Below are 27,985 nucleotides of genomic sequence, written 5' to 3'. Positions count from 1 at the left end.
GTGAATTTTGCTATTCCTCCGCCCGGTAAGACTTTCGTCCCTCAGAACAGACGTACGGAGGTGTTGGGCTGGGGACATTCCTCCAAAATTGCAGGGCACGTTGGGTCTAAAAAGACTCTTCTACTGCTGTCTCGGTATTACTGGTGGCCCACGCTTCGCCAGGATGTGATGGACTATGTTGCCTCGTGCACAATCTGTGCCCAGAACAAGGTGGCTAGGACCTTGCCCGCCGGTCTTCTTCACCCATTGCCAGTCCCTGAGGCCCCCTGGCAGCAGATCGCCATGGATTTTGTAACTGATTTACCCCGCTCAGCCGGATGTACCACCATCTTAGTCGTAGCAGATCGTTTTTCCAAGATGGCCCACTTCATTCCCTTACCGGGACTACCTTCCGCTCCGAAGTTGGCCGAGATCTTCATCCACCAGATCTTCAGGCTGCATGGTCTTCCTCAGCGGATTCTGTCTGATCGGGGGGTCCAGTTCACATCCCGCTTCTGGAGGGCTCTCTGCCGGCTTATGGGTACATCTCTCGACTTCTCCTCCGCATACCATCCTCAGACCAACGGGCAAGTGGAGCGAATTAATCAGGTGTTAACCACCTACCTACGTCATTTCGCCAACGCCCATCAGGACAATTGGGTCGCGCTCTTACCTTGGGCTGAATTCTCGCACAACAATCATCCCAACGAATCTACCACCAAGTCACCTTTTTTTGTGGTAACCGGTCAAAACCCAGGTATTCCATTACCTTTCTCCACGTCTACAGGAGTACCCGCAGCCGATTCTCTTGCTAAAGAATTCTTGCAGATTTGGAGAGAGACCAGGGACGCGCTCAAGGGTGCCAACAACCGAATCAAGAAGCATGCAGACAAAAGACGGAGGGACGTGCCTCCGTACCATCCAGGTGACAAAGTCTGGCTTTCAACTCGACATATCCGTCTGAGAGTTCCCTCTTATAAGCTGAGTCCTCGGTACATTGGGCCGTTTGAAGTAATTGAACGCATTAATGAAGTGGCTTACAAACTGAGGTTGCCTGCTTCGCTCCGGGTTCCCAACGCCTTCCATGTCTCGCTCTTGAAACCCGTAGTCCTGAATCGGTTTCAACCAGTTTCCATCGTCCCTCCTTCACCTGTTATCTCGGACAACGTCTTCGAGGTCAAAGACATCCTGGCTATGAAAAGAGTCCGGGGTAAGACCCTTTTTCTTATCGATTGGGTGGGTTTTGGTCCCGAGGAAAGGTCCTGGGAACCCCGGGAGAATGTCAATGCTCCCCGGATTCTGAAAAGGTTTTTTGCCAATCTCAGTAAGAGGGGATGTAAGGAGAGGGGTACTGTGACATCGGCGGCTATGCCCGCCGATGTCCCTTCCAGGGCAGCGCGCACCGCAGCGCTTTCCTACCTGCGCGCTCCCGTCCGGCCTCGTGCCCGTCGTCCACGCTCCCTCACTGCGGCTCCTGGCTCCAGCTCTGTCACGCGCGCGCCCCCTCCCTTCCTCTGTCTCCAGCGGTGGGCGGCGCTGAGGGTCCGGCCTGGCACACGCACTTCCGGGGGCTGGTATATTTCAGGCGTCCTCGCTGTTAGGAGGACGCCTGATGATTGTGTAGCAATCTGGCCCCTACAGTTCGTCTGTAGCTAGTCCTGTCCTGCCTATCCTTCCTGCCTTTCTCTGTGTCGACCTCCCCGCTCTCCCCAGTCGGTCCAGGCTCTCCTGTTCCTCCATTCCATGTGCCGTCCCCTGTCTCCAGTTCGCCTTGGTTCCTCTTCTGGTCTTTCCGTATTCAGCCCTTCCCTGAGCCACCTGTCCCTGCTAGTAGTTTTGTCCGCTGCTTCTCTAGGCCTTTTGTTCGTGGAGCCGTCCCTCTTGGTTCCGGCTGTCGCGCCTCCGTCCTCTGTGGTCCTGCCCCAAACGGTCCCTGTATAGGGGTCGGTCTTCACCTGGTGTGCTCGACCCGGGGGCTCCGGATCCGCGATCCAGAGGGTCCACTCTCTGACATAGTCTCTGTCAGCACTACAATAGCGAGATCGTTAGCGAGATCACTGAAACGTCACAGGTTTTGTGATGCAACAACGACCTCGCCAGCGATCTAGCTACGTGTGACACATAGCGGAGACCGGCCCCCCGCTGCGATGTCGCTGATCGTGCTCAAATGTCCTAGGCCATTTTTCATGCATTGCTGTGTTTGACGCCATAACAACGACGAGCGACTTCGTTGGCGACTCATAACTCAACGCTGAGGCACGCCTATCGAGGTCTGAGTCGTCAGAATAGCTGCTGTGTGACAAGGTCCCAACGACCGCGGAGGTCGTTATACGGATCGCTGTATCGTTGCTGTGTCGTTGAGTAGATCTGCCTGTTTGACAGCTTACTAGCGACCATGTAGCGACGCACCAGCGACCCTTACCAGGTCGTATTGTTGTCGGGATGGCGGGAGCGTCGCTATGTGTAACGGGACCCTAACAGGGATGTGGTTGCAGCCAGAGGCCTTTAGTTGCTGAGCGTTTAGCTTCTCTGTGAATAGTATACAAGTATAGAGTTGCACGTGTCTGTTTGTTCTGTGGGACATTCATACTGCCATAGTGTGTCACAGTCCATGAAATAAAAAACGACTATCTTTGCAGTGTATGTTATATTTCACCAACAAAGTTATTATTACACACGTGGACTTTTGGCTTTTGTCAGTTTCAAGTTATTTCAGTGACCATATGGGACTTTCTTTCTTTAAGGCAATGTTCAGAATTTAATCAGTATTTTCCCTCAGTATTTGTAAGCCCCAACCAGGAGTGGGTGATAAATCCAGAAGTGGTGACGTGTTTCTATTATACAGTACTTTCCTCTGATTGTTCCTCTCCAGGTTTTGACTTACAAATACTAATGGAAAATCCTGACCAAATACTGATAGTGTGAAAAGACATGTGCCAACAATTTTGTCCGTCTGTATATAGGCACAACAATTTGTAGTTTGAACAAACCATTCAATTAGCATTTTATAAGAATGGGAAGAAATCTTGAAAAGTGAGAAAAATCTGCATTTCCACCGGTAAAATGATAAATTATATTACAGATACATTAAAAAATACTTCCATATGTGTTTTTTTTTCTATATGGGAATGCTTTTTAATATATCCAGAATAACTATTTATTATTTTACCAGTGAAAGTACCAATTTTTCTAACTTTCCTTCAAGATCAAAAAATCAGATGTGCTGCTTTTTGTGAGCTTGGAACATGCTCCCATACCACCACAAGGGGGCGACCTTCATAAATTATTTTAAAAAAGGCAAGCCAAATGGACTATAAGTAAACTTGGCTATAAAGGGCTATTTAAAAAAATATATATATATATAATAATAATAACAATAAAAACAACTAAAAACATGGAATAGGAAATAACATGCTGGTCAGTGGGTATCTGGCCATTGGAACTTTCAGTGATCCTGAGATCAGGGTTCTAGAATCCTGAGATTGGGGCTCAGCAGAGCCCTGTCTTGAATTATTATTTATTATGCTTGCTTATACAGTGCCGTCATATCCCACAGCGCTTTATGGGCATCAATATCATCACTGTCCCCATCAGGGCTCACAATCCAGATTCCTTATCTGTGTGCTCTTGGAGTGTGTGGAGAAACCCACGCCAACATGGAGAGCACATATATATTCCTTCCCGATGTTGTCCTTGGCGGGATTTGAACCTAGAACCCAACACTGCAAAGCTACAGTGTTAACCACTGAGCAGTCATGCTGCCCAATGAAGCGAAGGTGCCCATGCTTGGTCTCCACTCAGTCGATTGTCTATGGGACTAACGAGAACAGCGCTTGGCTTTCTCCAGCAGTGACACAGACAATAAATGGAGCAGAGGTCAAGCATGGGCACTTTTGCTCCAATCAAAACATTCTCGGGATTTCCAGAGCCCCAATTTCGAGATCGAGGTCACAGCATTCAGACTTCCTGTGATCAGCAAGTTATTCCCTATCCAATAGATAGGGGATAACTTTGATGCAATCATTAACCCCTTTCATGACATTTGATGTACTATACCATCCATGTGCCCTGGGCCTTAATGACCATGGACGGTATAGTACGTCATATGCGATCAGCCGCGCTCACAGGGGCGCGGCCGGATGTCAGCTGATTCTCACAGCTGACAACCGCCTCTAAGTGCCAGGAGCACACTTTCACCCCCGGAATACTGCAATCAAACATGATAGCAGCGTTTCGGGAGCAGGCAACTCTGACAGCCCCTCTGCCCTTGGACTGTAGACCCCGATGCGGGGTCCCGATCGCTGTCATTTAGACCTGATGTCGTCATGATGACATCCAGGTCTCCAGAGCTGAGAGACTTCCTGCCATGCACAGTGCATGTCAGGAAGTCTCTCAGGTTAATTTTATAGAAGCTTCAGCGCTGACAGCTTATATGGCATGCAGATCTGCATGCTATAGAAGCGATCAGCTTGCACAAAATGAGTGTCCCATAGTGAAACACAGTGTAGGAGTAAGAATTAAATAATTTTAAAAAAAAATTGTAAAAATATTTAAAAAAATTAATAATAAATAATAAAATCAATATTTATTCCATCAATAAATAAAATAAATCTAAACAATTAAACTACGCATATTTAGTATCGTCACGTCTGTAACGACCTGACCTATAAAACTTTCCCAATAGTTAACCTCTTCATTGAACACTATTAAAAAAGGCAAAAAAAACATGCTTTATCATCATACCGCCGAACAAAAAGTGGAATAACGCGCGATCAAAAAGACAGATATACACTCACTGGCCACTTTATTAGGTACACCATGCTAGTAACGGGTTGGACCCCCTTTTGCCTTCAGAACTGCCTCAATTCTTCGTGGCAGAGATTCAACAAGGTGCTGGAAGCATTCCTCAGAGATTTTGGACCATATTGACATGATGGCATCACACAGTTGGCGCAGATTTGTCGGCTGCACATCCCTGATGCGAATCTCCCGTTCCACCACATCCCAAAGATGCTCTATTGGATTGAGATCTGGTGACTGAGGAGGCCATTTGAGTACAGTGAACTCATTGTCATGTTCAAGAAACCAATCTGAGATGATTCGAGCTTTATGACATGGCGCATTATCCTGCTGAAAGTAGCCATCAGATGTTGGGTACATTGTGGTCATAAAGGGATGGACATGGTCAGCAACAATACTCAGGTAGGCTGTGGCGTTGCAACGATGCTCAATTGGTACCAAGGGGCCCAAAGAGTGCCAAGAAAAAATTCCCCACACCATGACACCACCACCACCAGCCTGAACCGTTGATACAAGGCAGGATGGATCCATGCTTTCATGTGGTTTACGCCAAATTCTGAGCCTACCATCCGAATGTCGCAGCAGAAATCGAGACTCATCAGACCAGGCAACGTTTTTCCAATCTTCTACTGTCCAATTTCGATGAGCTTGTGCAAATTGTAGCCTCAGTTTCCTGTTCTTAGCTGAGAGGAGTGGTACCCAGTGTGGTCTTCTGCTGCTGTAGCCCATCTGCCTCAAAGTTCGACGCACTGTGCGTTCAGAGATGCTCTTCTGCCTACCTTGGTTGTAACGGGTGGCAATTTGAGTCACTGTTGCCTTTCTATCAGCTCGAACCAGTCTTCCCATTCTCCTCTGACCTCTGGCATCAACAAGGCATTTCCGGCCACAGAACTGCCGCTCACTGGATTTTTTTTCTTTTTCGGACCATTCTCTGTAAACCCTAGAGATGGTTGTGCGTGAAAATCCCAGTAGATCAGCAGTTTCTGAAATACTCAGACCAGCCCTTCTGGCACCAACAATCATGCCACGTTCAAAGGCACTCAAATCACCTTTCTTCCCCATACTGATGCTCGGTTTGAACTGCAGGAGATTGTCTTGACCATGTCTACATGCCTAAATGCACTGAGTTGCCGCCATGTGATTGGCTGATTAGAAATTAAGTCTTAACACACAGTTGGACAGGTGTACCTAATAAAGTGGCCAGTGAGTGTATATAAATAAATGTAGTATCATTGAAAACGTCATCTTGACCTGCAAAAAATCAAGCCACCATATAGCTCCATCACTGGAAAAATTAAAAAAGTTATAGCTCTTAGAATAAAGGGATGCAAAAATAATTATTTTTTATATAAAATAGTTTTTATTGTATAAAAGCGCCAAAACATAAAAAAAATATAAATGAGGTATCGCTGTCATCGTACTGACGTGAAGAATAAAACTGCATTATCAATTTTACCACACGTGGAACGGTGTAAATGCACCCACTCCCCAAAAGAAATTCATGAATTGCTGGTTTTTGTTCATTCTGCCTCCCAAAAATCTGAATAAAAAGCTATAAAAAAAGTCATGTGCCCAAAAATGGTACCAATAAAAACATTAATTCGTCCCGCAAGAAACAAGACCTCACATGACTCTGTGGGCCAAAATATGGAAAAATTATAGCTCTCAAAATGTGATGATGCAAAAACTGATTTTTGCATTTAAAAGCGTCTTTTACTGTGTGACAGCTGCCAAACATAAAAACCCACTATAAATAGTAAATCAAACCTCCCTTTATCACCTGCTTAGTTAGGCAAAAACAATAAATTTAAAAAATGTATTTATTTCCATTTTCCCATTAAGGTTAGGGTTAGGGCTAGGGTTAAGGTTAGGACTGAGGCTAAATTTAGGGTTGGGACTAAAGTTAGGATTACGGTTAGGGTTGGGATTAGGGTTAGGGGTGTGTTGGGTTTAAGGTTGGAGTTAGAATTGGGGGGGTTTCCACTGTTTAGGCACCTCAGGGGCTCGCCAAATGCGACATGACGTCTGATCTCAATTCCAGCCAATTTTGCATTGAAAACTCAAACGGCGCTCCTTCCCTTCTGAGCTCATGCGCCCAAACAGTGATTTATATGCACACACAGAAAGAGACCTGTCAGTCTGGGGGCCAGGGTGAGGATAACCCACCAGGGACCTGTCTGTTTGACTAGTCATCTGAGACACATGGTCCCTGGTCAGCTTTTCAAAATATGCCTGTCATGGTTTGAACAGGGTTCTTGCCCTGCACTCACAGGGTTAAGTGTTTGTGGCCTCTTTCTGGATCTGGGAGGGGTATTTATACTCACTCTTTACCAGGGTTCTCTGTCAGCTATACTGTTGTTCTGGTGTGTCTGACCCCTGGTGTGCGTGTATTCTGCGTTGCTTGTTTGCTTCCTGTGTATGACCCGGCCTGTTCCCTCACTCTGTACTCCGTCTCTCGCTTTGGTACTATTGTCTTCTCCGGTTCTGACCTCCTGGCTTGGCTATCGTTATTCCGTTACAGTTTGTCCCTATTGTACCGTCTATTGCCCGTTCTGGTTTTCTGACCTATTGCTACGTCCTGACTATCCATTCTGTCTAACCCTTTGGTACTGTATTGCTATCTCATGCTTTGACCCTGGCTTCATCTGGTTTCTGTCTCTGTCTATGCCCCTTGGTAACATTGTCCTGTAGTTACCTTTCTAGGAGTTTCCCTGCAGCTCCTAGATCTGTGGAGCTTAGGCCACGCCCGCAGCAGTCATGTGCTTCAGGTCCTGATACTCTGAAGCACGCATCGTCACCGCTGCTGCCCTGCTCCACAGGTATCTTTGAGCACTGTCTTTGTACTCAGGACACCCGCACAGGCTCAGTGAGCAAGTGCAGTGCGGGGCTCCTGACAATGCCTTGTTGTTAGAACTACCACAGTGTTTCAGGGTACAACATACACAGCTGCAATAATTCAACCAGTGAGTGATTCACACGGCCCATAATGAGCAACTCACATTATGCAGTATATATCAATAATATAATAATATAATGAGAGAGAGTATGAACTGACTCATGCATAACGAATAAAGAACAAAGTTTTGCACCATTCTGACAGCCACTTCAGAAGAATTTGGTGCAGGCGCCCAGTTGAATTTGCTCGATTTTTCAAACAAAAAACATTGATTGTGTTGCAGCCTCCGTGGTCCTATAATGGTTTATTATCATTTCTTTACATTGATTTTTATTTATTTATTTATTTTTAATAATTGCAGGTCGCATGGTGTTTTTATCGAGCACAGGTGCATACCTAAGTATGTTCACTAGCATTTATGCAATGAGCAAAGCTGGGCTGGAGAAATTCTGTGATTGCCTCCGACTAGAAATGAAGCAATTTGGGGTACAGGTAAGACTCTTGTATTTCTGCTTTTTTTGTTATTTAGCAGCAGAGGTGAATAAAAAACAACATACACCCTAACAAGTGTATATGATACTGCCTGATGTATGCTCTGCCAAGCCCACAGGAATCCAGTCCCATAGGGCCCGATTCCTTAAGGTGTTTTTATGTGAGTCCCGGCCAGCTCCACCAAAGTGGGCAGCCCGGTGGTCGGCGCTCATAGCAAGTGAGCATTTCTATTATACACAGGTGATCTGATCATCACCTGTGTGTAGTAGAGGCGATCTGACAACTGCAGCTTCTAGTCTCACATGGAGACTATTGAAGCATGCAAAAAGTAAACAAAAAATGTTTTTAAAAATATTACAAAAATAAAAAATATAAAAGTTTAAATCATCCCCCTTTCGCCCCATGCAAAATAAAATAATTAAAAAAAAATCAAATGTACAGTACATATATTTGGTATCACTGAGTTCAGAATCGCCTGATCTATCAGTATAAAAAAATAATTAACCCGATCGCTAATGATAAAAGGTAAAAATGCCAGAATTACATTTTTTTTGGTCACCGCAACATTGCATTAAAATGCAATAGTGGGCGATCAAAAGATCGTGTCTGCACCAAAATGGTATCATTAAAAACGTCAGCTCAGCACCCAAAAAATGAGCCCTCACCCAACCCCAGTTTTTTTTTTAACAAACTTTTACATTTTTTTTCACCACTTTGATAAAGAAGAACCTAGAAATGTTTAGTGCCTGTGAACTCCTAATGATCTGGAGAATCATAATACCAGGTCAGTTTTAGCATTTAGTGAACATGATAAAAAAGACGTAGTTACCGGTAACGAGATTTCTCAGAGCCCATGACTGCACCACTGAGAGACGGAATCCAATCTTCAAGGACAGGAAACCTACAGATTAAAAGGGCGGTACCTCTCTCCCGCATCAGTTGTTTACAGAGCACAAGAGGACCACCAGGTTAATAATACAATATTCAATGTAAGGCCGGGGTCACACTAGCGGTGAATATGGACGTGAATATGGACGAGTGCTATGCGATAAAACATCGCATAGCACTCGTACCAGTATTCATCTATGGGGCAGCTCCCATCAGCGTTTTTTTTTTCTCGGCCATTTTCAACGTACGAGTGAAATCGCAGCATGGGGATATAAGCCTAAGGGTGTGAGTGAGACAATGCACATCACTTAAATATCATCCTCATTATTTCCCGCCTTGGCTACTGCAACACTCTCCTCTGTGGCCTCCCTGCTAACTCTCTTGCACCACTCCAGTCTGTGCTCAACTCTACTTCCCGCCTAATCCACCTCTCTCCTCGCTACTCCCCTGTCTCTCCCCACAGCAAATCCCTCCACTGGCTCCCAATTCACCAACCAATCCAGTTCAAACTACTAACACTGACCTACAAAGTCATCCACAACCTTTCCCCTCCCTATATCTCTAAACTAATCTCCCAATATCTTCCCTCACGTAATCTTCAATCCTCCCAAGACCTCCTACTCTCCTCCACACTTATTCGTTCCTCACACAACCGCCTCCAAGATTTCTCCCGAATATCCCCTATCCTCTGGAATTCCATGCCTCAACATCCACCACCCTCAGATCCTTCAAATGGAACCTGAAAACCCATCTCTTCAGGAAAGCTTACAGCCTGCAATAACCATTCTGCCGCCTCACCACCACCCGAGCCACCGCCTCAAAACCACCATAGCTGCTGCACCACCGACCTTCTTTCTCTTCCCCACTATCCCGTAGAATGTAAGTCCACAAGGACAGGGTTCTCTCCCCTCTGTACCAGTCTGTTATTGTAAATTTTTTTACTGTTAACGATATTTATAACTTTGTATGCAACCCCCTTCTCATGTACAGCACCATGGAATTAATGGCACTGTATAAATAAATAATAATAATAATCATCCGAGTGCTGTGAGATATACACTGACCCCGGCAATGGAGGAGATAGAGAAATTAATTTCTCCGCCTCGTCCGCAGACTGTGTTCTGATCCTCTCTGTGCGAGAGGCTCGGCGTACAAACGCATGACACTTGGCTCCTGTTCACAGCAGAGCAGGAACAGAGGGTCATTAGTATATCACATCCTATGCTCTCACATCGGATGTGATACGCTGGTGTGACCCCGGCCTTACTATGAAGCTTAACAGGGACACCATGTGACTATACTATACATAAAATGAAAGTAAGTGTGCACACCCACACGTGAAGAGAGGGCTCTGAGAAATCCCGTTACTGGTAAGTAACTACGTCTTTCTCCTTCCCCCATGATGGCACCACAGAGAAAATTGCAGAGAATGTACATTAGGGAGGGACCACTGCTTCCAGAACCCTTTTACGAAAAGTAAGGTCTGAAAAACAGGCTATGTCCAGCTAGTGATAGTGATTGAAGGATATGGAGGGAGGAGATCAAGTAGCAGCTCTACATATATGATCTATTGAGGCACCGGCTCTTTCCGCCCAAGAAGCTGCCACTGCCCTCGTCGAATGAGCTTTCAGTTTCTCCGGGGCGGTCTCCCCACTCAAGGAGTATGACAGGGTGATGGCGTCTCTTATCCATCTCGCCAGCGTGCCTCTAGAAGCTTTTTCCCCTTTCTAGGACCCTGAACAAATACAAAAAAAGACCTATCCTTCCTACACTCTTGTGTGGCTGCTAGATATTGGATTAGGCATCTCCTGACCAGAGATGAGTGAATTTGTTCGGAAAACGATTGCCAAATGTAAATTCAGCACGAATATGGCACATTCGAAATCGTGATCGGAAACACGAGCAAAATTTTATAAAATCAGGAAAAATCAGTAAAAAGTGCGGGAAAATATTTGCGTTGCCACAAAAGTATTTTCAGCACTTAGGCAATGATAATGGTGATATATCATGAGCGTTTGGCATGTGTTTGATGAGGGGAGAGGGTTTGCAGAGCTCACAGAAGCACGGCATTCTTGTAAGATGTCTTTTTTTTCCTAACTTTATGTGTGCACATTGCGGCTAGCCAATCAGGGCGCAGGAAACACCCACAATGTCCTGACACAACGGCTTGTGTCACTAGCTGCTCAAATCACATGTCCCTTTCCATATAAATAGCGGACATCTTGTTTTAGCACCATTTTGACACTTTAATAGTGGAGAGAGGCTGCTCCTGATGCTGGCACTGATAACAGCAAGATTTTACCTAGTTAGTTAGGCAGTTGTATATCAGTCAGATAGTGTAGCGAGCTACTGTCCAGTGTGGCTGTTAAATTTACCTTCCAGCATTTTTTTTCCTATTTTGGACATTACTGAGGTCCACAAAGAAAGCCATCAAGGCTCGTGTTGTGCACTGCTTCTATTGTGCTCCATGTGTAAGATACAGCAGGAACGCGGAATGCAGTGAAGGGCAGGAGGCAGATCAACGGTTAACAGATTTATTAAACAGATTTATACTCCTTGCAGGGAGAAAGGGGTTATGGGGTATGGTATGGAGCAATGTTGTAAAGTAAGGGAAGGAAGGGGTAAAACAAGGGCTCACGAATGTTCAAGAGAAAATAAACTTATCAGTCTGTTGGCTTCTTGATTGCAGCTCCTCGGTCTCCAACGTTGGCACCGACAACAGCGGCACGTGTAGTCTCTGAGTTGCCCGGCGTAGATGAAGTTCCGGTTTCCTATGCGAGCGAGGGGTCTTTGCTGGGTCAGCTGGGCTCCTATTCCCAGGGCTTTTAACGTAGTGTGCTCAGTTCTTTGTGAGATACCGCCGGAGAGTAGCCCTGCTCCGCGGTGTATACGGGTGAGGTGAGTTACAAATGTCTATACAGTCCTAAGTTCTCTCCTTGCGGCACGTGCGCTGTATTCACGGTCACAAAGCACAGGGTACCTTGATTTCTGCCAGCTACTGACCATACCGCACTTTTCTCTCTATGCTGTGCGCTACCTGTTCCCACCAAGACTCAAGTGCTGACAACCACTGGCACGCTGCTTCTCTCTGGTAGTCACTGGCATAGACACCGACACCCTGCACGTGCCTCTCCTTCTCTGGTCCTCGCTGCTGGCGGCTGGCGATGGCAGATGCTGGCTTGCACGATGCTGGCGCTCCTCAGACTAAGCACTCTTTTCCCTGGCTGCTGCTACTGCTGGACGCACAGCTCTCCTCAGCACAGCAATCCCTGTCCTTCTGGTCTGCCGTAGCCTGGCTCTGCTCTGTCCTGCACGGCTCTGCTCTGCACTGCTCTAAGGTGATCCCTCTGCGGGCTACAGGAGCTCCCTCTATGTGGCGGTGATATGAAGCTGTCTGCAGAGCTCAAGCACGTTAAAATATTTTTTTTTTCCATTGATAAATGTGATACAGCCCGCTATATCCAACCTTTTCACTTAATGGCATTTAATTTGATCTGTGTGCAGAGCTGTTGCACATTAAAATTAATTAATTTTATTTTTTTTACAAACATGATAGAGCAGTCGAGATCTGAGTTTGAAATTATTTTGAGCCTATCTTCTAGATTATGTGCATCTTTGGCATCCAATTTCTTTTATACCTTCTTGGCATCCAATTTCTTTTATACCTAACTTGAGACATGCATCAGTTACACCTATCTTCTGACGAGCATCAAGCGCTCTCTGGTAATTTGTGTGGGGTAAATGAGTAATTCTTGTAGGCTGGATCCCATACTTCCCATAGCCGCACTGTTATTGATCCTGTTGTACATTCCCATTCCCGCCGTTGTCATGGCCCTTTACCTGATCAGTTCATGTAATGACATGGCGGCCATATTTCTCCAGCAAACCTGCACCTTACCAGCAGCAACTGTAGGAAAAAGGGGTTTCCACGCCAAGGACAATCTTGAAATTGTTTTAAGCATCTAGTCAATGTTATACATGCCTCATCCACACCAAAAAAAAAAAGCAAAAAAAAATCTGTAACTAATGTCACACAAAAGGGGACATCTTACTTTCACATTTTTTGGAGCATATCTTCTTTGTCATACAGGCCTCATCGACACTGAAACAATTCTTTCTGCTGTGAGTAATGTGATTCATCACGCCATATTTCACCTTTTATTTTTGTGTCGCTGAAATTCAGCTGTGTGCAGAGGTTGTGCACAGTAAAAAAAATCTATTTTCAGTTGCTAATAGTGTGCTCTTAGCACACTATCTGAGCAACATGACTGGGAAAAAGTGAGGTCATGGAGGAAGAGGGATTAGGATTGGTGTTCGAGGTGTATGTAGGGTAGGTGTTAATGTTTCTGAAAGCACTTGTTAAACTGTAAAGTGCTGTGGAATAAGTTGGCGCTATATAAATAAAGATTATTATTATTATTATTATTATTATTATTATTATTAAAGCACTAGTGAACCACTAATGTGACGTCCTGTCCAGAGACAACTGACAACTTCTGTTACTGGATGTTGAAGATTTTAGTGTTTTGCATTGTTGTTGCGTAATTGCAGTCTTTGATATCTTTAGTGGGGGTTATGTGCCTGCTGTTGCTGCTGCTGGAGATGTTAACAGTAATTTGTGGAAATGTGAACAGTCCTGTTTGCGTGTCCATCTGCTGGGTTGGGTGAAATCCCTGTTATACTATTTCTATTGTGGTAAAATTGATGCCACTTTGTTAGTGTCTGACATTAATTTTTGTAAATGTGGAGATTCCGCGTTGGGTCTCCTTCATTTGTGTTGCCTGTAGCAGTAGGCCGATACTGGCAGTCCTCCACTGTCTGAGTCAACTACCCGTGTTACTATCCTTACATTTTTCTGACAATAGTAATCTACAAAACTGATATGTGTTCCACCTAAGTGTAACTGAACATCACTTTCAATTTTGGGGTTGTTTCACTTATAAAGCGCCAATAATTCAACATTCGATATACAGACATTACTGGCACTGTCATCATTGGAACTCACAATCTACATGTACTATCTGTATGTCTTTGTGAGGGTTTACTCCCAATAATTACTTTTCTACCCACACTACAAACAACATACAAACTCTTTGCAGATGCTGTCCTTGGTGGGGTTGGAACACAGGGCTGCTAATGTTTTTTGGTTGACAACTGGATGTTTCTGTGGTGTGGTTCAAACTGTGTGCCTCACTGCTGTATTGGGGAAAACCACTGTCAAGATTGTCTTCCAGCATGTTTTGATACTGCAGCATGGGTGCAGCCCTTTCTAGGGGGGAAGCAACAGGAAAAAATGTACTTTTGTATTGTGGCTAGAACACACTGGCAACCCAGTAGTCAGCATTATTTGGTATCAAAACTATATGAGTAACAATCATGTTGCAGAGGAGGAGTTGCTATACCATCAGGTTGAGGATGTGAATCATGCAAGGCACGTGTAAGGTTGGCCCACCGTAGGACCTCCACCAGGTTTGCACAGTTATCGCACATGGGCTTCCCTGGCTCCAGGTTGAGTGTAGACAGCCATTGCTCAAACTCTGCATGGATAGCTGTCCACAACTGTTGATCTGTATGACTGCGATCTCCAAGGCATATAATTGTAAACACTGCCTGATTATGGTGAGCCCTGGCTTCGCAGTACAGAGGTCGGGGAAGGATTCTCTCTGCAGTGTTGGAATATGTGTTTAATTAAGGCAGAGGTTGAGGGCTCAGGTGCAGGCCCTAGAGGAGGTGGAGGAGGCAGAAGCACTGGTACATACAGAGAGATTTGTTCTGACATCTTGGTGTCTACTGTTTTAGTTGTCCAATCCCTGGTGTGTACTAGTTTAGTTCTCCAACCCAAGCTGTTTAGTTCTCCAATCCCTGTTGTCTATTGGTAAAGTTCACTATGTTCTGATGGGTAGAGGATATTCTTAAACCACTGGTGAAGGATACACCTAGCTACATTTGGGACACAACTGACCTACTGAATAAACTAGCATCAATTGGTCCTCTACCAGAAGGAACCATCCTGGCCACCATGGATGTGGAATCTTTGTACTCAAATATCCCACACCAAGATGGATTAAATGCCTGCAAATTCTTCATGGAAAACACAGGGACTGATGCTGATGCTGTGGTGAAACTTATAAAATTCATCCTCACCCACAATTACTTTGAATTTGACAACAAGATCTATCTACAGGAGACTGGCACAGATATGGGAAGTAAAATGGCTCCACAGAATGCAAATTTTTTCATGGCCAAGCTTGAAAGCGACTTTTTGTCCTCATGCCCCATCAGGCCCCTGACCTACTACCGCTTCACTGATGATATTTTAATCATCTGGACGGAGTCTGAGCAGCAGCTAAAGACGTTCCACGAACAGTTTAATCAATTTCATCCCACCATCAATTTAACACTCAACTACTCCAGCACTGAGATTAACTTTTTGGACACCATCATTAAGCTAAAAAACAATGAAAAAGAGACATTCCTGTATCAGAAGCCAATCGACCGTCCAACATACCTTAAATGGGACAGTTTCCATCCAAAACACATAAAGAACTCTATTATCTATAGCCAAGCCATCAGATACAATCGTATATGTTCCAACCCCATGGATAGAGACAAACACCTTGGTCGCCTCAAAAAGACCTTTTTGAATCAGGGCTACCATCCAAGAACAATTGAAAAACAAATTCCAAGAGCCACCAGAATGTCAAGGAATCACCTGCTACATTACAAAGCTAAAGAAGAAAATAACTGGGTTCCTCTAGTAGTCACCTACAACCCAAATCTGGAAGTGCTAAGGGGAGCTGCATGGAAATTACAACCTTTACTACAAAAAGATGCCCGATTGCAATCCATTTTTCCAGACCCCCCACTACTGTGCTTTAGGCAGCCCCCAAATCTAAGAAGCATCATTGTCAGAAGCTCCCTTTCCTCTCCAACAGCTGGAGGAACCTTTCCTTGCAACCAGAAAAAATGTAAAACCTGTCCATTTATAATGACCACGGACAAGATAAAGATCGCCAACTCACATCAGGACTACAAGATCCCAGGTACTTTCACCTGCATTACATCTAATGTGGTGTACTTAATTATTTGTACTAAATGTAAATGCAAGACTTGTGGAGCAGCCCTTTCCCAGACTGCCCCTACAGCCACCAGAGTCACCCAGTGCCCAGTCATCTACTGTAGCTGTAACTCCCCTGTCCATGCTTGCTCATCCAGGTGTCATTGTTGAAATGCACCCTGTCAAACATAGAATTTTTCAGGCAGGGAACAGGTGATGTTGTCTGCGACTTGTTGCTGTAGAGCAGGCACATCTTTCTTAGGGCAGAGACACACTGCCATATTTCTCGTACGCGAATTGCATCGCACTGCACGGACTGGCCAGCACCTCTCCTGACCTGAGCAAGACAGCATGATGGATTACTATGCAGCTGTCAAGCTCGGGTCAGGAGAGCCGACAGCCAGTGCGAGTTTTACGATACGATTCTGCACGAGAAATACGGTAGTGTGTCTCTGCCCTTAGTGAAGTAATGGTGACTGGGCAACTGGTATTAGGGTGACTTCGATGACCATCAGCTATCGGAAAACATCTGTATCCATAAGGCTGAAAGGCTGCATTTTCGTGGCCAACAGATTGGAATGGCCAGGCAATAATCACAGAGATGACAGGCCATGAGTCATACAGAAACAAGCGCTGTGATCTTTCTAGTGAATAGCTCTCAGCTGGCCCCTATCATCCAGACAATGACATGATTAGGCGACGAATCATCCGAGGAGGCCACAGGCTGTTCACAACAAATAGTTCTCAGAAAAGGAATAGTGAATGTATGGCTTATCCACGTCCAGATTACAACACATGAGATATGCGTATATCACGCTGTACGATCGCTGCTAACTCCATGATAAGCCTACACTCCTCGCTGCCAACAACAATCCTGTTTTTAACCCAATAAATAAATGCAGGACGATTGGACGCCATTCTTCTTTTGAAGTTTACACCATCATGGTGTTCCATCCCCTCTCCCTCAGAATAGCAGTCATATACCGGCCCACAGGCTCACCCACCCACTTCCTTGACCACTTTTATGCTTTGTGGCCACACTTCAAGTCCTCAGAATTGACAACCCTTATCCTGGGAGGCTTCAACAGCTTCACCTCCCCAACTGCATTCCAGCTTCTATCTCTAGCCAATTCTAGTGACCTCTCAAAGCTCTCAAACTCTGAGACGCACAAAGACGGTAACACCCCTGATCTGGACTTTGTCCGCTTCAGTTCAATCTCCTACCTAGATGACTCATCTCTTACCCTTTGACCCTATGGAATTAGGAGTATAACCACAACTTAGACATTTTTAGGTGCTCCCTGAAAACACATCTGTTTAGGGTGGCCTATCACGTTCCCTAATAAAAGTTATATATATATATATATATATATATATATATATATATATATATAAATCAAGGCACAAAAGTCCAGCAAGCGGAATCTTCAGGTGGTATCATAAAATCCAAGAATTTTTATTGCAGATAATTTAAAAAATCCAGAGTTCAGTAACAAGATGCAGACATAATGCTGAACAGACTACGCGTTTCGGCGGTAACAACTGCCGCCTTCTTCACGGTCTCAAACTGCTTCTGGAATACTCCAACATTTTTAAGTAGAAAAAACATTTCTTAACTTCATACTCAAGAACTAGTAACAGGTGTAGATAACATCCTTCAGTGTTAACTCTATAGCTTCCGGAAACAAGTAGAGAAACATCTTTCTGATGCAGTTAATTTGCCACCAGCAGGAGCCTCTGTAGTTTCCCGACATTTTTCACAAATATATGGGGGTGATGTCAAGGGTTTTTCTTTTATAGGCATTGAACAGGTTAAAAAACCAGAAAGGGGGGGGAATTATCACAAAAAAATTCTTGCAAGAGAAACCAAATGGATGTTCCTTTTAGATACAAGGTTACCGTATGGATTCAATAATAGAATGGATCTAGCAATACATTATAAATCATTTCTGATATCATGTTTTTCTAAGTAGTGCTATTATATTTCAGTCACAATGTTTTCATTATATAACACCGTTGTATTAATGTAATTATGTGTGTTTTTAATTATTTCGTTATCCTGGTCAGATAACTTTGTTAGCGCAGTTACTGTTCATACTGATGCTTTTTTTCTCTACTTGTTTCCGGAAGCTATAGAGTTAACACTGAAGGATGTTATCTACACCTGTTACTAGTTCTTGAGTATGAAGTTAAGAAATGTTTTTTCTACTTAAAAATGTTGGAGTATTCCAGAAGCAGTTTGAGACCGTGAAGAAGGCGGCAGTTGTTACCGCCGAAACGCGTAGTCTGTTCAGCATTATGTCTGCATCTTGTTACTGAACTCTGGATTTTTTAAATTATCTGCAATAAAAATTCTTGGATTTTATGATACCACCTGAAGATTCCGCTTGCTGGACTTTTGTGCCTTGATTTCTACATTGTTGGACTTGTCCCCAGTCTTGGTCCGTGCAACACAGAGGAAACAGGTATTTACCATCCAGAGCTTGGAGATATAGGGGCGGCAGGCTGAGCAGCGTTACTCCACATCACATGTAAGTGTTACATATTATTTCAGCACTTGAACTTTATTCAAGTACCTCTGTATACGTAGTCTTTTTACTATGTCTATACATTATATATACTGCTTGCAGTCTATGCAAAATGCCTATTTGGCACATTAGCACAAAGCACTGAAGCACTTTATAATCAGCACTCCATCCTGTTTATTGATTGTAGGTAACACCTTCATTAGGTAACGCACATTATTCAAATAGGTTTGGTGCTGTTCATTTATATCATGTTAGAAAACTGCAATATTTATTGAGGTATTTTTATTTACTCTTTATTATTGTTTCAATATGCTATTTGAGGTAGTACTGTGTTATTGTTAGCTGCGACCTGCATTAGCATTTATGCTCTGTTAACTTTAATAAAATATACTTTGCTTGGAAAACTCTAATCTCTGGTTGTGCTTAATGGTTTACATATGAAATTTGTTGGTATTGTATTATTTGTTAGTTGAGCTCTTTATTTATATTTCCTGGTGCATGGGGAATTTTTGTATTTAATGTGTTAAAGATGATGTCTTTGGGCGACAACAGACACACCGCGGAGGTACTGGCCGATTACTGAGTCATGGCTGGGCAGTCTACATCTTGAGGCAGGCAAGGTAGTCAGTGTAAGGCCGGAGTCACACTACAGCGAGATACGGCCGAGTCTCGCAGGTTAAAACCAAGATCTGGCACCGGCACTATGGAGCGCAGCATGCAGCTCCATGTATTGCTGTGCAGCTGCACGCTCCGCTCCAGAGTGCCGGCACCAGAGCTTGGTTTTAACCTGCGAGACTCGGCCGTATCTGTCACGTGGGGCTTAGGTCAACTAAGGCAGAAATACCCGGGGCCCCTGTGATGTCCCTTTAACTAGGGGAAACCCTGTCTGACCCTCAACCTAGGGTTTTTGCTGGTGGTGCAAATGCCTGAGCCTCCACCCTTTCCTTACCTCCTGCTCAGCCCTAAGCTTAACCCTCCACCCTCCACCCAGTGAGGAGACAAACCACCAAAGCCCCAAACAATAAAGACAGACAGGAAGAACTTAAACTGCACCGCTCCGCATACACACAGGGCTATACAGTAATGTGAACAGGGCACAACAAAACACAAATATGGGAAGGCGAGAAGGTAACAATGGATCATACGACACCAGATATGAATCTCTCTCTCTCTCTCCAACACCTCCACTCCAGACCGGAACCACTTGGTATGACACACAAGCTATAATCGGCAACGCCCATAGGCCAGCACGACTATTTAAAGACCGTGGGCGTGACCAAACATCCAACCTGATCTTCAGCTAGATTAACCCCCGATAGCCTGAGAAACTCAAGCCGGCGCCACTGAGGCTATAGTGGACGGAGGTGGAACTACCTCTGCCTGCCGGACGCTGTGGTGTGAATAGCGTCCGACATGACAGTACCCCGTCTTCTACGAGGGACCCCAGGGCCCTCAAGACTCATAGGACCCGGCTTGTCTGGATGACGACGGTGAAAAGAACTGACCAGCCGATCTGCTTGTATGTCCGAGGCTGGTACCCAAGACCTCTCCTCCGGACCATACCCCCGCCAGTGTACCAAATACTGAAGAGTACGGCGCACTACTCGAGAGTCCACTACCTTGGAGACCTCAAACTCTAAATCGCCATCCACCATGACTGGAGGTGGCATCGGCGTTGTGTCCACAGAGCCTACCACCTTTTTCAATAAAGCCCTGTGAAACACGTTGTGTATCTTGTATACTGCAGGGAGTTCCAACCGATAAGCAACTGAGTTAATGATGGCAGCAATCTTAAAAGGCCCAATAAACCTTGGACTCAATTTTAAAGATGGAATTTTGAGTTTTATATTTTTAGTCGCTAACCACACCCATTCACCCACACACAGGTCCGGACCTGGCACGCGTCTACTGTCAGCCACCCGTTTGTACCTCGCACTCATGCTCAACAATCGCTGTCTCACCCTCCTCCAGACCGATGATAATTGAGCTCCTAGCTGGTCCTCCTCCGGGACGCCCCCCGAGTCACCCTGACGTAAGGTACAAAATTGAGGATGTTGACCGTAAACACAAAAGAACGGAGACTCTCCCGATGACTGTTGACGGTGATTATTTAACGCGAACTCGGCCAGAGGAAGGAAAGTAGACCACTCCTCTTGGTTGTTGGACACAAAGCATCGTAAATACTGCTCCAGATTTTGGTTCATGCGCTCAGTTTGACCATTTGACTGTGGATGAAACGCCGATGAATGTGACAACTTGATCCCCAAACGTGAGCAAAAAGCTTTCCAAAACCTCGCAACAAATTGAGTTCCCCTATCAGATACTATGTCCAACGGAACTCCATGGAGTCTGACCACCTCCTGCACAAACACCTGAGCCAACGTCTTCGCATTGGGCAAGGAGGGCAATGAGACAAAATGCGCCATCTTTGAAAATCGGTCAACCACCACCAGGATGACCGTGTTCCCCGCCGAGACTGGCAAGTCAGTGATAAAATCCATGGAGATTTCTGTCCATGGCCTATTAGGTACCCCCAGAGGCTGTAGCGTGCCAGCAGGACGGGCTCGGGGCGACTTGGCCCTGGTGCACGTGATGCAAGCTGCCACGTACGAGACCACATCCTGCCGGATTTTGGGCCACCAGAAACGACGCGATACCAGCTCCAAGGTGCCCTTAACCCCTGGATGACCAGCCAGTACTGAGTCGTGATGTTCTCTCAACACCTTAAGATGAAGATGAAGGGGTACAAATGATTTGCTGGCGGGAAGTCCTGGCGGTACCTCCTCTTGGGCCTCGGCAATCTCCGCCTCTACCTCAGTCGTGAGAGCCGAAACCACTACACCTTCCTGGAGGATGGGTACCGGCTCTTCCCGAGGTTCTCCCCCCGGAAAACACCTGGACAAGGCATCCGCCTTGGTGTTTTTAGCCCCGGGACGGTAAGTCACCAGAAAATTGAAACGTGTAAAAAACAATGCCCAGCGAGCCTGCCTAGGAGACAGACGCTTGGCCGACTCCAGATAGAGCAGGTTCTTATGGTCGGTGATAACTGTGACCTGGTGAGCCGCCCCCTCCAAGAAGTGTCGCCATTCCTCAAAAGCCAATTTGATGGCCAACAACTCCCTGTTGCCGATATCATAATTCCGTTCGGCCGGCGACAGCTTCTTGGAGAAGTAGGCGCATGGATGCATATTGCTCAAAGATGAGCCCTGTGACAGTACTGCCCCCACTCCCACCTCAGACACATCAACCTCCACCACAAAAGGTTTAGACACGTCCGGTTGCACCAGAATGGGGGCTGAAGCAAAACTGTTCTTTAGACGCTCAAATGCACGTATCGCCACCTCAGACCAGCTAGTCAGATCGGTACCTTTTTTGTCATGTCCGTGAGCGGTTTGGCTATAGTAGAAAAGTGTTTTATAAATTTCCTATAATAATTAGCAAACCCAAGGAACCGCTGGAGCGCTTTCAGATTATCAGGCCTTTCCCATTGTAGCACCGCTTGCACCTTAGCGGTGTCCATTTTAAACCCTGCGGCGGACACAATATATCCCAAAAAAGGCAACTCCTGAACAAAAAATAAGCATTTTTCCAGCTTAGCATAGAGCTTATTCTCACGGAGCAACTGTAACACCTGCCTGACATGCTCTAAATGAATGTCCCGGTCGCTCGAATAAATGAGGATATCATCCAGGTATACAATCACAAATTTCCCCAGGACATGAGCAAACACGTCATTAATAAAATGTTGGAAAACAGCAGGCGCGGTTGTCAACCCAAATGGCATAACCAGGCTCTCAAAATGACCCTCAGGAGTGTTAAAGGCCGTCTTCCACTCATCCCCCTGACGGACCCTTATGAGGCTATACGCCCCCCTGAGGTCAAGCTTGGAAAACCACTTTGCCCCCGCCACCTGGTTGAACAAATCAGGGATCAAAGGCATCGGGTATGGATCACGGATCGTAATCTGGTTTAACTCCCGGAAATCCAGACACGGCCGTAACCCCCCATCTTTCTTCTTAATGAAGAAAAACCCCGCTGCTACAGGCGAGGATGAAGGCCGGATGTGTCCTTTGCTCAGACTCTCCGCGATGTAGTCTTTCAGAGCTTGTCTCTCTGGACCAGAAATGTTAAACATCCTGGCCTTAGGTAATTTGGCCCCGGGTTTTAACCTAATCGCACAGTCATAGGCTCTATGTGGAGGCAGTTCTGAGCAACCCTTCTCAGAGAAAACATCCGCGAAATCCTGCAAAGCCTCCGGAAGGCTGGGCGTCACGGCGGACACACATGTGGCCAAGCAATTGTCCTGGCAAAAACCACTCCATTGGACTATGTCCTGAGTTTTCCAATCAATCACCGGGTTGTGCCTGGACAACCATGGAAAACCCAAGACTATTTGTGCTGGGAGATTACGGAGGATCCTACATGTAACCCACTCCGAATGTAGGACCCCAATGTGGAGTTTCACCTCAGCCACAAACTCCGTAATCTCCCCCTGAGGGAGGGGAGCGGCATTAATGGTAACCACCTGAATAGGATGAGGGAGTTTTTCGATCTTAAACCCGGCAGTGCGTGCAAACTCCTCATCTATGAGATTGGTGGCGGAACCGCTATCCACAAACACTGATATTGGTAGCTCTCTGCCCGCGATAATAACCTTGGCAGGGAGCATACATTGAGATACCATCATGGAGGATATGCATACGCTCAGTTGGGTCTCCTCCATACCCACTGAGCTTAGTAGTTTTCCGCCGGTGTGACCTTCTTCGGTAGCACAGGACAAGCGTTAACATAATGATTCCTTTTACCACAGTAAAAACATGCTCCGGGCTTCGTGAACCCAGGGACGCGACGCTTAACCTGTGACACCCCCGCAATTTGCATAGGCTCAGTGGGCTCACCTGCAGCAACCACACTTTCCTGTGCCCCCTGACGCAAACGGCGATCAATGCGTATAACCAAACTCATGGCAGACTCCAACGATGCAGGAGTCTCATACATCAGGAGGGCCTGTTTAACTCTTCCTGAAACCCCCTGAATAAACTGACTCCGCAGCGCTGGGTCGTTCCACTGTGTGTCTACTGCCCAACGGCGAAATTCGGAGCAATAGTCTTCCGCCATACGTTCCCCCTGACGGAGGGCGCGGATTTTAGATTCTGCTAGAGCTAATCTGTCGGGATCATCATAAATGAGCCCGAGTGCAGAAAAAACATTATCGACAGAATGAAATGTAGCAGAGTCAGCTGGTAAGGAAAATGCCCATGCTTGGGGGTCCCCACTCAGTAATGATAACACCAGGCCCACCCGCTGAGCCTCATTACCTGAGGAGACCGGGCGCATGCGGAAGTATAACTTGCAGGCCTCCCGAAATATGACAAATTTGCTGCGTTCCCCTGAGAATCGTTCTGGCAGCGGGATCTTCGGCTCTGCACCGACACCTGCAGATGCCATTTGCACCTTCGCTACTACCAGGCCCTGCTGCTGAACTGCCCCTTTCAACTTGGAGACCTGTGAGGACAGCGCCGCCAACTGGCGGGTTATGGAATCCATGGACTCCTGAAAAATGTGTGCCGATTATAATGTCACGCGGGGCTTAGGTCAACTAAGGCAGAAATACCCGGGGCCCCTGTGATGTCCCTTTAACTAGGGGAAACCCTGTCTGACCCTCAACCCAGGGTTTTTGCTGATGGTGCAAATGCCTGAGCCTCCACCCTTTCCTTATCTCCTGCTCAGCCCTAAGCTTAACCCTCCACCCTCCACCCAGTGAGGAGACAAACCACCAAAGCCCCAAACAATAAAGACAGACAGGGAGAACTTAAACTGCGCCGCGCCGCATACACACAGGACTATACAGTAATGTGAACAGGGCACAACAAAACACAAATATGGGAAGGCGAGAAGGTAACAATGGATCATACGACACCAGATATAAATCTCTCTCTCTCTCTCCAACACCTCCACTCCAGACCGGAACCACTTGGTATGACACACAAGCTATAATCGGCGACGCCCATAGGCCAGCACGACTATTTAAAGACCGTGGGCGTGACCAAACATCCAACCTGATCTTCAGCTAGATTAACCCCCGATAGCCTGAGAAACTCAAGCCGGCGCCACTGAGGCTATAGTGGACGGAGGTGGAACTACCTCTGCCTGCCGGACGCTGTGGTTTGAATAGCGTCCGACATGACAGTATCTCGCTGTGTGTGATCCTGGCCTAAGGATGTGGATTTGCCAAAAAGTGCTCCTCCACCCACCACTTGCAGTGCATCATTGACACCTGGAACATTGGCCCACATGTGCGATTATGCCTTGCGGATCCTAAAAAGGGACCCCCGCATTGCCAAAATGATGAGGGATGACGACTACTGGCTGGCCAGCATCCTCGATCCACGCTACAAAGGCAAATTACACAACATCATGCCACAGGAGAATCTAGAGATAATATTGGCTAACAAACAAGCAACTCTGGTAAACCGTTTGTTTGAGGCTTTCCCAGCACACAGCAGCGGTGCTGGTTCTCCCATGAGCCATAGTGGGCACAATGGAAGAGGTGTTCGTGGTGCACACAGCCGAAGTGGCCTTGGAGACAGGGGTTTAATGACCATGTTGTGGAATGATTTCTCAAGTACCGCTCATGTGGCGCCCCTGAGGCTCAGTCACCACAGAGGTACTACACATCCTCCTGAGGTGTGGTGCCCCACCATCCAGGTAAGGTGGAGGCTCCTGACCATGCTCCAACACCTGCACCCCACACCACAAAGTAGTGTAGCAAAGCATCTTCGGCGGCTCCCTGCTTGGAGTGTAGCAAAGCACCCATTGGTGGCTCCCTGCTTGGAACTCGAAACGTGCTGGGTGATGGGTGGAGCTTAGTTACATTAAAGAGAGCGGGAAGAGTTTAGGTAGAGGGTCAGAGTTGTTGGTGCGTTGGAGAGAGAAGAAGATCCCCAGAGAGAGGGATAGATGGATGGAACTGCGGCAGCAGATCCCAGTGACCTGGGTCTGCTGGCACAGGAAAGGAAGAGAGAGAGAGCAACATAGACTGAAAGCCTGATTTTCCATAGAAAGAAAGATTAGTACGGAACGTGAGGAGTAAAAGAGAACAGAGGACTTGGTTTAGAAGAGAACCCTTCCTAGAAGTTCTAAGCGCAAGGCCGGGGCCCTGTCCACGAGGTTGTATGGATACTAATGGTCCTGCAGCAGACACCAGAGTAAGAGAAGCAGTGACCGCTTTATTCCCACACAAGACTTGGGGGCACAACAGCAACTGGATAGTGAGCCGGGACTTAGTAGCAAGGAGTCCCCGAAGCAGGCTACAGCTGTCTGCCTTACAAGTAGAGTTCATAAGAACATTGGGCAGTATGAACTCCAGTGTAACTCAGTACTAGGAGTACTTCATTTAAAAGCGCTATAAGAGGAGATGTTCAGAAAGGCACATGTTGGCGGAGTGTTGGAAGGGAGTATTCCATCTGACCTGGAAGTTGACTGAGTCCCTAACCCGGAGGACACGGCACGGAGGCAGGCACCTGTTTGTACAACAGACTGTGAGTAAAGCTTTGGAACTACATGCCCTGGTGTTCTCCACTTATTCCTGCGCCAACCTGCCCAGCACTGCTACATCCCTCGCGCCTACACCATCTAAGTGTCACCTCACCTACACTGCCCTGGGACTACAGCCCTGCCTGTGGAGGGCTATAACATCACTGCTGCACCACACAATCTGTCCCAGAGGATCTGTCTGCACCGTCGGCTTACATCTCTATTGCAGAACACCACAGGTGGCGTCACGAATCACTTATCCTAAGCACACTGAACATTCTCCTTTTGACAATGGGCGCCCAGGGCCACGGGCCGGGTCCCAGCTGCCGTGACATCTCCCATTAAAGCTTATTGGGTACCCCACAGCCATGGGTGTGAGGGCGACCCACTCACATGACTGCTAATACTGCATCGATTAAAAGTGACAGGAGACAGCAGTTGTCAACTATGGTTACAAACTACTACTCCTCCCATATCGATGTTCTCCCTCACAGGTCATTCCCCTTTGCCTATTGGGCCTCTAAACTGGATGGCTGGCCTGAATTGGCACAATATGCCTTACAGGAGCTCGCTTGCCCTGCTGCTAATGTGTTATCTGAGAGAGTCTTCAGTGCTGCTGGATCAATCCTGACAGAAAAAAGGACCCGTCTGTCTACCCAAAATGTTGATGACCTAACCTTCATTAAAATGAACCATGCATGGGTTTCAAAGGATTTTGTGTTATGAATGAGTCACCGTTGGAGGCAAAATCAGAAATACTAGCTAAGTCCAGAAAACCATAGAAGTTGGCAGTGATCGGATTGCAGACCCCTGAACCTAGCAACAACTAGCAGTAGCCGTGGGGGGTACCTACGGTGCCCTAGACCCCTCGATCACAGCCGGAGAACTACATAGCCTAAAGACAGAAAGGGAAATCTAAACTGCCCCAGAGCAGACCCCAAAGCAATAGGCAGCCCCCAACATATAATGACGGTGAAGCAAGATGAAAAAACACTCACACAGATAGAAAGATAGGCTGAGCAAATGATGGGGCCCAAGCTAACTAAATAGGACAGAATAGAAAAGCTGCTGTCTGCAATCCGCCAAAACCCTCTCAAAAACAAGAGCCAGCAGACTGATAGGGAAAAAAGCCCTGAAGACGCTAGGCTTCAAAAAGACTATATCAGTACTCAGGTATAATCTAAAGACAGAGCAAAAAGGAAATCAGCTCACCCAGCAGGGAAAGGCAGAAATCCAGAAAAACAAGGCAAAACAAAACCAAAACACAAATGCAACAAGTAGAGCAGAAAACTTAGCTTTTGAGGAGCAGGAATCAGACTGGTCTCCAAGAATCCCTCAGAGTAATCACCCGCAAGGCAGAAGGGCGTCGGCTGCCTTATATCCAGTCAGCAATCCCAGTCACCCAGTCATCATCATTCTGCTCAGGTGCTTTGTAATCAGCCTCACTACCTTCCTTCACCAGAAGAGGGAGTTCATCAGACCTCAATGGTGAAGGGGAAAATGAACTCACAACATTTTGTCCCACCTTCCCCTGATGACACATAGGTTGCCAGAAAACTGCCTCGCTTTTGTCCTCCTCTTCTTCGGATTTTCCCAATTCCGCCCTTTGCAGCAGCTGAATGTCCAGCCAACACATCAACATATGCCATTTTTTAAACCTCCCTAAGTGGGCTGCCCACCCACCCCCAATGGCTGGGGTCAACACCTGGCGCACCTGGGCAAGTGCCGTTGCTCTGAACTGGTGGATGGGCCCACAGATGGCCGACGGCACTGGCACAGGGCCCCTCATAGTACAATACAGTGTCTCTG

General features: G+C 46.4%; 1 pseudogene; it reads left to right on the top strand.

Moving 5' to 3' along the window:
* LOC141057296 (retinol dehydrogenase 7-like) overlaps window positions 1-27,985 on the top strand; it is a 52,576-nt pseudogene that overhangs the window by 5,857 nt on the left and 18,734 nt on the right.

This window comes from Dendrobates tinctorius, unplaced genomic scaffold (assembly GCF_039654945.1).
Source record: "Dendrobates tinctorius isolate UK_male_01 unplaced genomic scaffold, ASM3965494v1 ptg000203l, whole genome shotgun sequence".
In the NCBI taxonomy this organism is placed as follows: Eukaryota; Metazoa; Chordata; class Amphibia; order Anura; family Dendrobatidae; genus Dendrobates; species Dendrobates tinctorius.
This window is presented reverse-complemented; position numbering and strand designations above follow the sequence as displayed.